Source organism: Magnolia sinica, chromosome 12 (assembly GCF_029962835.1).
Source record: "Magnolia sinica isolate HGM2019 chromosome 12, MsV1, whole genome shotgun sequence".
Taxonomy (NCBI): domain Eukaryota; kingdom Viridiplantae; phylum Streptophyta; class Magnoliopsida; order Magnoliales; family Magnoliaceae; genus Magnolia; species Magnolia sinica.
This window is the reverse complement of record NC_080584.1, coordinates 6,603,109-6,614,217: the sequence shown is the minus strand read 5'-3', so window position 1 is coordinate 6,614,217 and position 11,109 is coordinate 6,603,109.

The following is an 11,109-nucleotide window of genomic DNA, read 5'->3' as shown; positions in this document are numbered from 1 at the left end:
TTTTAAGGCCCACTTGTTGGTGGGACCCATTTGGATGTATGTGATTTAATCAAGAGGGCCCATAGTGGCGGGGTTCCTCTATCTCACCGTGTATCTCTCTCTTTATCTCTCTCATTCTTTCTTTGTAATGGTGTGGATCCCACCGATAGGTTACATCTCCTCCGTCCATCCACATCAGACGGTGTGGCCCACTCTATTATAGGTGATGATCCGCACCCTCTACTGTTGGGATGGGCCCAATGCATCTTTTATATGTGTATATATATATATATGTATGATATATTTTATATAATATATGTATATATATGTATATAATATATAATATAATATGTACTTATATATATATACAATATAAGATAAATATTAAATGTATTTGTATATATATATATATATATATATATATATATATATATATATATATATATATATATATATATATATATTGGTGGGCCACATTCACGTGGGACCCACCACATTTTTGTGAAAATATACGGACCGTCCAGCGTCCCTGGACGCTGGACGTTGCAACAATGGGTAAACAAAAAAAAAAAAAAAAAGAAAGGGAGTGGTGGGCCACTCATGCAGGCCCCACTTTGATGTATATGTAAGATCCAAACCGTCCATATTGTTCCTCAACTCATTTTAGGCGTTGAGCCGAAAAATGAAGTTGATCCCATTTTCTGGCGGCGTACCATAGAAACAGTGTTCCTACCTTGATTTACTCCCTAAGGCTCCTGCATATCAAAAATAGCCCGATATTGGACTCTATGGGTTGTATCAAGCCATAGGGACCCATGGGGAGTGGATTTTGCGGATGTAGGCCCCGTCTATGAAAATCCGTAAAAAATAAAATTTTCAAAAAAAAAAAAACAAAGAGGAGGCGGGCCAGCCGCTGCCAGCACGCCGTACGGCGGTGACGGACGGCGGCACGGTGGGCTCACGGTCCCACTATGGGCCCCACGTGATGCTTTGACATCAACACCGTGCATTTGATGGGTCCCCATATTTCAGCATATCCAAAATTCAATCGTATATGGAACTCCGGTGGGCCATATCATTGAAAATCATGTGAAGACATACTAAAACATATAAAATCATTTGGCAGGGCCTACCTGAGTTTTGGATGTCGTTGAAACTTGGTCTGTACGGTTATTTAGATGGGACCCACATAATGGATGGGCTGGAGCGCTGACACTGCTGCTGCAGGACGTGCAGGCAGCGCCTGCGGCTGGCGGGCGGGCGGCCAAGAGGCAAGGACCCACGGCTCCATCCGTGGGCCCCACCATGATGTATATTTTGTATCCACACCGTCCATTTGGTGGGCCACCATTTGACATGGACCCCCCTCAAAAATCAGGTCAATCCAGCGCTCGGGCGGCCCACATCACAAGAAAAAGTGTGAATTGAACTCTACCATTGAAACCCTTTCTGGGTCCACAGAATTTTCAGATCAAGCTGAAAATTGTTGTTCCCCTCCTCCCTGGCCCGTGTGACCTTATGAATAAGTTGGATTTCAAATGAACATTTCAGTGGGCCTTACCCAAGGTCCAAGTGACCTTATGAATAGATTGGATTTCAAATAAATATTATGGTGGGCCCTAGGCCCATGTGGTGGAGCCATATTGATGTATTTCTGGCCATTGGGGAGGCCCACCTTGATATATATATAAGGCCCATGAGGTTAGGCCCATTCGACGTATTGGTGGCCCGATGTCGAGGCCCACTCTGATATATATAAGGGCCATGTTACGAAACCCATTGTGACGTATTCAAAAGCTCATGGGTTATGGCCCATTGCAATGTACATAAGGCCCACTAATGCGGCCCACTTGATTTATATAAGGCCCATATGAGATGACCCATTTGATGTATCTGAGCACTATGGGTCGAGGCCCAATGAGATGTATATTAGTCCATTGCAATGTGTGATTTCCTATGGTTTGTGTAATGGTGCTTTATGGCGGGCTAAGCCTTGGGAACAATGTTGGTTTGACGTCCACATTGTAAGGACAATGTTGGTTAAATGTCCGCATTGTCATACTCCTTAAGGCCACTGATAGGTTCATATTTATACTCTGCAGGCCGTCTAGGCCCATTTCTGTGATACGCAGAGCCCATCCCTATATGCATGTTTAGCATAGATCCATGGTTCATGATCATTCGCATCATATGTATGCCTGACATGAGGAGTGACCGATCATAGCATATGCCTTTGGGCAGACTGTTTATGGGCTCCCTGATAGGCAGAGTTGCCCCATATAAGTGCATGGTACATACAGACTGTTGCATGACTGATAATGTGACTCATGCACTTGCATTTGTGTGATTATAGTTACTATATGCCCTAGCGACATCAGGGTCATGGCCTCCACAGATACATCGTGGATGGCAGGATTGTAGACCGGAAATATTTGTTTCTAGTATCGCGACGCCATAGATGTCCCCGGGTGAAAATCCCTAAACCCGATGGTACCAGAGGATGACTCCAATGTCGAGACCGAGTGGATATGTGAGCGCACGAGGGCCGAATACCGGAGGCCGCGTCTCCCACCGTGTCGTGGTCGGTTGGAAAGGAGTGTGGCCTTACTCGCCCGAGGGTAGGGGGCAATACTAGGTCCGAGTTTGACCAGCTCGTGAATGGGTCCGCTATCGACGTGCGGATAGGTATTGGCAGTGACTATTGGTCGGGCGGATAGTGAGGTTTCTTACGCTCATTTGGAGTGCGACTAGGAGAGCGACAGTGCCATTTGGAGTGTATTGAACCCCTGTGATTATCCATATGAGAACTGTACCGATACATGTTGAGGATTGGCATGCTTGAGTTGCATCTTGCATCGCATGGCCGTGTTATGGCGATAGCATTCATATCTTGCATCGCATGGCCGTGTTATGGCCGATAGCATTCATATCTTGCACCGCATAGCCTTGGTACGGCTGATTGCATTCATGTGCTCATCATCATGATTTTGCATCACTCTGACCTTACATTTTGAGCACGTCTATATTGCGCACACACTTACACCACCCTCTAAGCTTTCCATAAGCTTATGCACGATTGATGCGTGCAGGTGACGTCAGGACGCAGTCGCAGCCATAGTCTCGTTGTAGTTGGAGCGTGCAGCCGAGCTTCTGGAGTTCTGTTTCTTTTGTTACATTGTATTTTCCTTTTCTTTCGCATTGTACTTAAAAAGTTTTTGATCTTAGTGGATTTTGTGGTGGTGTTCTTGTGGTTATTGTTTGTGGGTTATGCTTTTGTTATGCTCATTATGATTCAGACTGATGACTTGAAATCCTCCTTGTAGTATCCCAGGATCGGAACCTGGTGAATGGGTGCCGGGATCCGAAAATGGGGTTCTACGGAGGCTGTCGGCGCCGGATTCGGCGATCGGGAATTTTGTGAGCCCGGTTTCCGAGTTCGGGGCGTGACAGAAGTTGGTATCAGAGCATAACTCGGGAATAACCAAGAACAACATTACATGTCTGCTATGAATGTTTAAGTCCTAAGTTCGGATAGCCTAGCGATCTCTTATTACAGACCCTTAACATGCGTGCCTTCGCGAGCTTTTAAGTTGATAGGCACCTTCGCTCTTTCCTGTAGGACATGGCGCGTAGGAGAGTGACCCGATCGACTCCCGCACCACCTGAGACTTCAGCTCCACCACCTGCGGCTCCCGCACTACCACCTACGACCCCTGCTCCACCACCAGAGATTCCTACTACCCATCCTGAGGATGCTGCACCTCCACCAGATACCAGTACGGATCCGACTGTATCTGTGAGTGCTTCTCAGTTGCAGCAGATGCTGCAGGCTGTGACGGCCGCACTCCAGGGGCAGAGTAGACATCCGGTTGTTTCACCGGCCCAGGCAGAGCAGGAGCGCGCGAGTGCCCTACTTCGAGAGTTTCGACAGTTTGATCCCCCACGATTCCAGGGCGAGCCAGATCCGACAGCAGCTGAGAGGTGGCGCTCCGATGTGGAGAAGATTTTTGATACCATGTCATGTACGACCGAGCAGCGAGTTCGGTTGGCGGTGTTTCTTTTTCAGGGCGAGGCCGAGCACTGGTGGACCTCGGTTACCCGCGTCGCAGGACCTGACTACGTCTGGACATGGGATGATTTTGTAGACCGATTCGAGGAGCAGTACTTCCCTGACCATATTCGACGTCAGAGAGCACTAGAGTTCGAGACTTTGGTGCAGGGAGACATGACCGTGGCACAGTACGCGGCTCGTTTCGTGGCGCTGTCGAGGTTTGCGCCATATATGATTGATGATGAGGGGCGGAAGGCCCGCCGTTTCGAGAGCGGCCTACGTTACGGTCTTCGAGGCCGTGTGATTGGGCACGAGCTTCCGACCTTTCAGGCTGTAGTGCGGAGGGCTCAGATTTATGAGACTGAGTGGGCTGGCGCGCAGGCCGACAGAGATCAGAGGAGGGGTCAGAAGAGGCAGACCCCCTCCAGTAGCTCCCAGCAGCAGCGACGACCACAGAGGTATAGGAGCCACCCACCTGCTAGAGCACCAGCAGCCCCAGCAGCACCTCCAGCGCCACCCCAGCAGCCGTTTGCAGGGACTTGTTTTGGATGTGGTGGGTCAGGGCATCGCCTGTCTGAGTGCCCTCGCCCTCATCTGCAGCAGTCGAGAGGATCACAGCAGCCTCACCTACATCCGTCGAGAGGACCACAGCAGCCTCCAGCACAGCAGCGACCTCAGCAGCAGCCTCCAGCGCAGCAGCGACCCCATCAGCAGCGACCACAGCCACCTCAGCCGCCGAGACCTCAGCAGCAGCAGAGGCAGCAGTATAGGCCGCCGCAGAGGCAGCAGCAGGGACCTCAGAGAGGACAGGCACCTCCCCAGCCAGCTCAGGCTAGGTTCTACGCGGCTCAGCAGGACCCGCAGTCATCCGGAGGAGTTGTCGAGGGTATACTTCCCGTCTCTTCATGCATCGCTCGAGTATTATTTGATTCTGGCGCTTCTCACTCATTCATGTCCGAGGGCTTCTGCCGATCGACTGGATTGCCGATAGAGTCTACTAGTGAGGGATTGACCGTATCGACGCCCTTGGGGAAGACCGCAGTATTGGGCCGTTTCTGTCCATCTTGCCCGGTTCTTGTCGGTGATATCTTTTTGCCTGCTGACTTGTTTGTGCTGCCGATGACAGATTTCGACGTTATCTTGGGCATGGATTGGCTTGCCGAGTACCACGCTATCTTGGACTGTTCTGCGAGGACAGTCACATTCTGCATACCAGGCTTGCCGCAGTTCCAGTTCATCGCTGAGCCCCGAGGAGAGCCGTTATCTTGCCTGATGTCCTGCGCTGTCGAGGAGCCTATTGCCTTGTGTATTGATCAGTGGCCAGTTGTTTGCGACTTCCCCGACGTATTCCAGGAGATTCCCGGATTGCCTCCTCGCCGTCATATCGAGTTCCAGATCGATCTTGTGCCCGGTACCGCACCTATCTCGAAGGCCCCGTACCGTATGGCACCGATGGAGTTGCGTGAGCTGCAGCGTCAGTTGGACGAGTTGCGTGAGTTGGGATTTATTCGTCCGAGCAGTTCGCCTTGGGGAGCGCCGGTACTCTTCGTTAGGAAGAAGGATGGCTCGTTGAGGCTCTGCGTAGATTACCGCGAGCTCAACCGGGTCACGATTAAGAACAAGTACCCGCTCCCAAGGATAGACGATTTATTTGATCAGCTGCAGGGTGCACAGTTCTTTTCGAAGATTGACCTGCGTTCTGGTTATCATCAGATTCGTGTCCGAGAGGAGGACATCCCGAAGACAGCCTTCAGGACGCGCTATGGTCATTTTGAGTTTCAGGTCATGTCCTTTGGATTGACCAATGCACCCGCGGTCTTCATGCAGTTGATGAACGAGGTCTTTCGTCCATATCTCGATCAGTTTGTTGTGGTCTTCATTGACGACATTCTGATATATTCGAGGACCCGTGAGGACCATATGCAGCATCTGGAGATCGCCTTGCAGACCCTCCGTGCCCACCAACTATATGCGAAGCTGGAGAAGTGTGAGTTCTGGCAGGAGGAGGTGAGATTCCTCGGTCACGTGGTGACGAGGGAAGGTGTCGCAGTGGACCCCTCGAAGGTTGAGGCAGTGCGTCAGTGGGGTCAGCCCACGACTGCGTCCGAGATCCGCAAATTTCCTTGGTTTAGCGGGATATTATCGGCGTTTCATTGAGGGCTTCTCCCGTATTGCGGCCCTGTTTGACGAGGTTGACTCGGAAGGGCGCAGAGTTTATTTGGAGTGACGCCTTTGTGAGCGAGCATTTATGGAGCTGAAGGACCGTCCGGACGTCCGCTCCTGTCCTCACTCTTCCCTCCGGGAGTGATGGATTCGTGGTATTTACCGATGCTTCGCGTATTGGATTGGGTGTTGTCCTGATGCAACACGGTAGACCTGTAGCATTTGCGTCTCGCCAGCTCAAGGTCCATGAGCCGAACTACCCCACGCACGATTTGGAGTTGGCAGCGTCTTCGCACCGAAGGTGTGGAGACACTATCTTTATGGGGTTAGGTTCGAGCTCTTCTCTCGACCACAAGAGCTTGAAGTATCTATTTTCTCATTCAAGCCGAACATGAGACAGAGACGCTGGATGGAGCTTTTGAAGGATTATGATTTTGACCTCCAGGTACCACCTGTGCAAGGCGAATGTGGTGGCGGATGCCCTTAGCCGTCAACCACGAGGCCCAGTGGCACATATGATGATTCAGAGTGGAAGATGCTCGAGGATATAGCAGATACGACTTTGATTTTGGTCTCCATTTTTCTATCGTTCAGTTATCGAGCCTGTCGATTCAACCCTCTCTTGTCGCAAGGGTGATCGAGGCTCAGCAGACAGATGAGTCGTTACAGGGTTACCGAGCAGATGCGGCATCTGAGAGTCAGACAGATTGGCAGATGGGTGCTGATGGTGGGCTTCGCTTTAGAGGCCGATTGTGTGTCCCGGATATTCCTGAGTTGCGCAGAGATCTTATGACCGAGGCACATCGATCGCGGTTTTCCATCCATCCTGGCTCGACGAAGATGTACCGTGATATGAGGAGGCAGTATTATTGGGCAGGGATGAAGCGCCAGATTGCCAGTTTTGTGGCCGAGTGTGACACATGCCAGCGTGTCAAGGCCGATCATCAGAGACCCCCTGGTCTATTGCAGCCGTTGAGCATTCCAACGTGGAAGTGGGAGCACGTATCTACAGATTTCATTATGGGTTTGCCGAGGACTCAGCGCGGTCATGACGCTATCTGGGTTGTCGTGGACCGTCTGACGAAGTCGGCACATTTTCTTGCGATTCGTGCGACTTGGCCCTTAGACCGGCTTGCGAGGTTATTCCTTGAGGAGATTGTGAGACTGCACGGCGTACCAGTCTCGATCGTTTCTGACCGAGATCCGAGATTCACGTCTCAGTTCTGGAGGAGCTTTCAGAGAGCTATGGGCACTGATTTGCAGCTCAGTACCGCGTATCATCCGCAGACCGATGGCCAAACCGAAAGGGTCAACCAGATCCTTGAGGATATGCTTCGGGCCTGCGTGATTGACTTCGGTGGTAGCTGGGATGAGCATCTGCGATTGGCTGAGTTCGCATACAATAACAGCTATCAGGCGACCATTGGCATGGCTCCTTTTGAGGCATTATATGGCAGACCGTGCAGATCTCCGAGTTGTTGGACCGAGGTTGGAGAGCGGCGTCTCCTAGGTCCTGAGCTTGTGCAGGAGACATCAGAGGTTATTGATATTATCAGGCAGAGGATGCGCACAGCTCAGAGCCGGCAGAAGAGTGTTGCTGATCGCCGGCGTCGTCCCTTAGAGTTTGATGTAGGGGACCATGTGTATCTCAAGGTCTCGCCTATGAAAGGCGTAGTTAGATTTGGAGCGAAGGGTAAGCTTGCCCCGAGATTCATAGGACCTTTCGAGATCACTGAGCGCATTGGCGCTGTGGCCTATCGGCTTGCCTTACCATCTCAGTTGTCTGGCGTCCACAACGTTTTTCACGTCTCTATGTTGAGGAAGTGTGGGTCAGACATAGTTCCTGTTATTGACTGGCAGCCGTTGGAGGTTCGTGAGGACGCTTCTTACATCGAGCAGCCAGTTCGTATCCTTGATCGGAAGGAGCAGGTCCTCCGGACCAAAGTCATCCCCTTGGTGAAGGTTCAGTGGGGTCACCATTCCGTGGATGAGGCATCTTGGGAGCGCGAGGCTGAGATTCGAGAGCGCTATCCTCATCTCTTTGATGATTGATTGTATGTTGTATGTTATAGGTTGTCTCTGGTATTTATATGGCGATGCCTTGCTTCCTCTTCTATTATGATTTATGTTTTCTTGTGATGATTGTTTAAATTTCGAGGACGAAATTTTTATTTGGTGGGGAGAGCTGTAAGACCCGTGTCCTAATCCGTACCATTCTGTTAGCTTCCGCGGTCCTTCCGGTCAAATTCCGGCAACCTTCGCACCGTATTTGGTGTTTGCGCACGATCTTAAGCCAGGTCCCGCACACCGACGTCGGCTCGATCCGAAACTTATGTCTTGGTGATCGCGTCGTCGCCGCGGTTCCAACGCCGTGACTTGCGCACCGAACCGATACCCAGGTAAGAAGATGCCGATCAGCGTTTATTCCGAAGAAACACCGCGCGTTGCGGATTTCGAGGGAATCTCTACACAATTAGTTCCACTAATTAACCATAAATGCAACCATACCTCAAAGTACCTCACCCATTCCCTCTTTTTCCAAAAGTCCACCATCTTTCCACCTCACCATTCCTCTTTTCTCATTTTCAACCTCAACCATCCCTCTTCTCCACCAATTTCAAACTAAACCATACCTCTCATCACTCCTTTCTTACAACCACCACTCCACCCATCCCTCCATCCATTATTTCTATCTCTCCCTCTCATTCTCTAGCAAATTTTCCAAATCCCATGAGAAATTTCACTCATCCAACACTCCTCTCTCAACTTCAAGTGTGGCCCACCCTCTCATCTCCAATCTCAACCATTTATCCTTCATCAATCTCCATTAAAAGTGAAGGTAAGGAGCTAAGGAGTCCAAGGGAGCAAGGAGAAGAAAGATAAGGTGGGTGTTTTTCCATTAATTTAAATTTTAAGGCCCACTTGTTGGTGGGACCCATTTGGATGTATGTGATTTAATCAAGAGGGCCCATAGTGGCGGGGTTCCTCTATCTCACCGTGTATCTCTCTCTTTATCTCTCTCATTCTTTCTTTGTAATGGTGTGGATCCCACCGATAGGTTACATCTCCTCCGTCCATCCACATCAGACGGTGTGGCCCACTCTATTATAGGTGATGATCCGCACCCTCTACTGTTGGGATGGGCCCAATGCATCTTTTATATGTGTATATATATATATATGTATGATATATTTTATATAATATATGTATATATATGTATATAATATATAATATAATATGTACTTATATATATATACAATATAAGATAAATATTAAATGTATTTGTATATATATATATATATATATATATATATATATATATATATATATATATATATAGATATATATTGGTGGGCAACATTCACGTGGGACCCACCACATTTTTCTGAAAATATACGGACCGTCCAGCGTCCCTGGACGCTGGACGTTGCAACAATGGGTAAACAAAAAAAAAAAGGGAGTGGTGGGCCACTCATGCAGGCCCCACTTTGATGTATATGTAAGATCCAAACCGTCCATATTGTTCCTCAACTCATTTTAGGCGTTGAGCCGAAAAATGAAGTTGATCCCATTTTCTGGCGGGCCGTACCATAGGAAACAGTGTTCCTACCTTCAGTTTACTCCCTAAGGCTCCTGCATATCAAAAATAGCCCGATATTGGACTCTATGGGCTTGTATCAAGCCATAGGGACCCATGGCTGGAGTGGATTTTGCGGATGTAGGCCCCGTTTATGAAAATCCGTAAAAAAATAAAATTTTCAAAAAAAAAAAAAACAAAAGAGGGAGGCAGCAGCGCTGACGCTGCTGCTGCCACGCCGTACGGCGGGTGACGGACGGGCGACCGGGCTGGGGCTCACGGCCCCAGCTATGGGCCCCACGTGATGCGTTTCAGACATCAACACCGTGCATTTGATGGGTCCCCATATTTCAGCCGTCCACCCCAGAATTCAACTGTATATGGAACTCCGGTGGGCCATATCATTGAAAATCATGTGAAGACATACTAAAACATATAAAATCATTTGGCAGGGCCTACCTGAGTTTTGGATGTCGTTGAAACTTGGTCTGTACGGTCATTTAGATGGGACCCACATAATGGATGGGCTGGATTGTGAATCACATCTCGGTGGGCCCCAAAACAAAAAAAAAATTTAAAAAAAAAAAAAATTTTTTTAAAAAGCAGCAGCAGCGCTGCTGCTGCTGCATTGACGGGCGGCCACGAGGCAGGGACCCACGGCTCCATCCGTGGGCCCCACCATGATGTATATTTTGTATCCACACCGTCCATTTGGTGGGCCACCATTTGACATGGACCCCCCCCTCAAAAATCAGATCAATCCAGCGTTCGGGCGGCCCACATCACAAGAAAAAGTGTGAATTGAACTCTACCATTGAAACCCTTTCTGGGTCCACAGAATTTTCAGATCAAGCTGAAAATTTTTGCTCCCCTCCTCCCTGGCCCGTGTGACCTTATGAATAAGTTGGATTTCAAATGAACATTTCAGTGGGCCTTACCCAAGGTCCAAGTGACCTTATGAATAGATTGGATTTCAAATAAATATTATGGTGGGCCCTAGGCCCATGTGGTGGAGCCATATTGATGTATTTCTGGCCATTGGGGAGGCCCACCTTGATATATATATAAGGCCCATGAGGTTAGGCCCATTCGACGTATTGGTGGCCCGATGTCGAGGCCCACTCTGATATATATAAGGGCCATGTTACGAAACCCATTGTGACGTATTCAAAAGCTCATGGGTTATGGCCCATTGCAATGTACATAAGGCCCACTAATGCGGCCCACTTGATTTATATAAGGCCCATATGAGATGGCCCATTTGATGTATCTGAGCACTATGGGTCGAGGCCCAATGAGATGTATATTAGTCCATTGCAATGTGTGATTTCCTATGGTT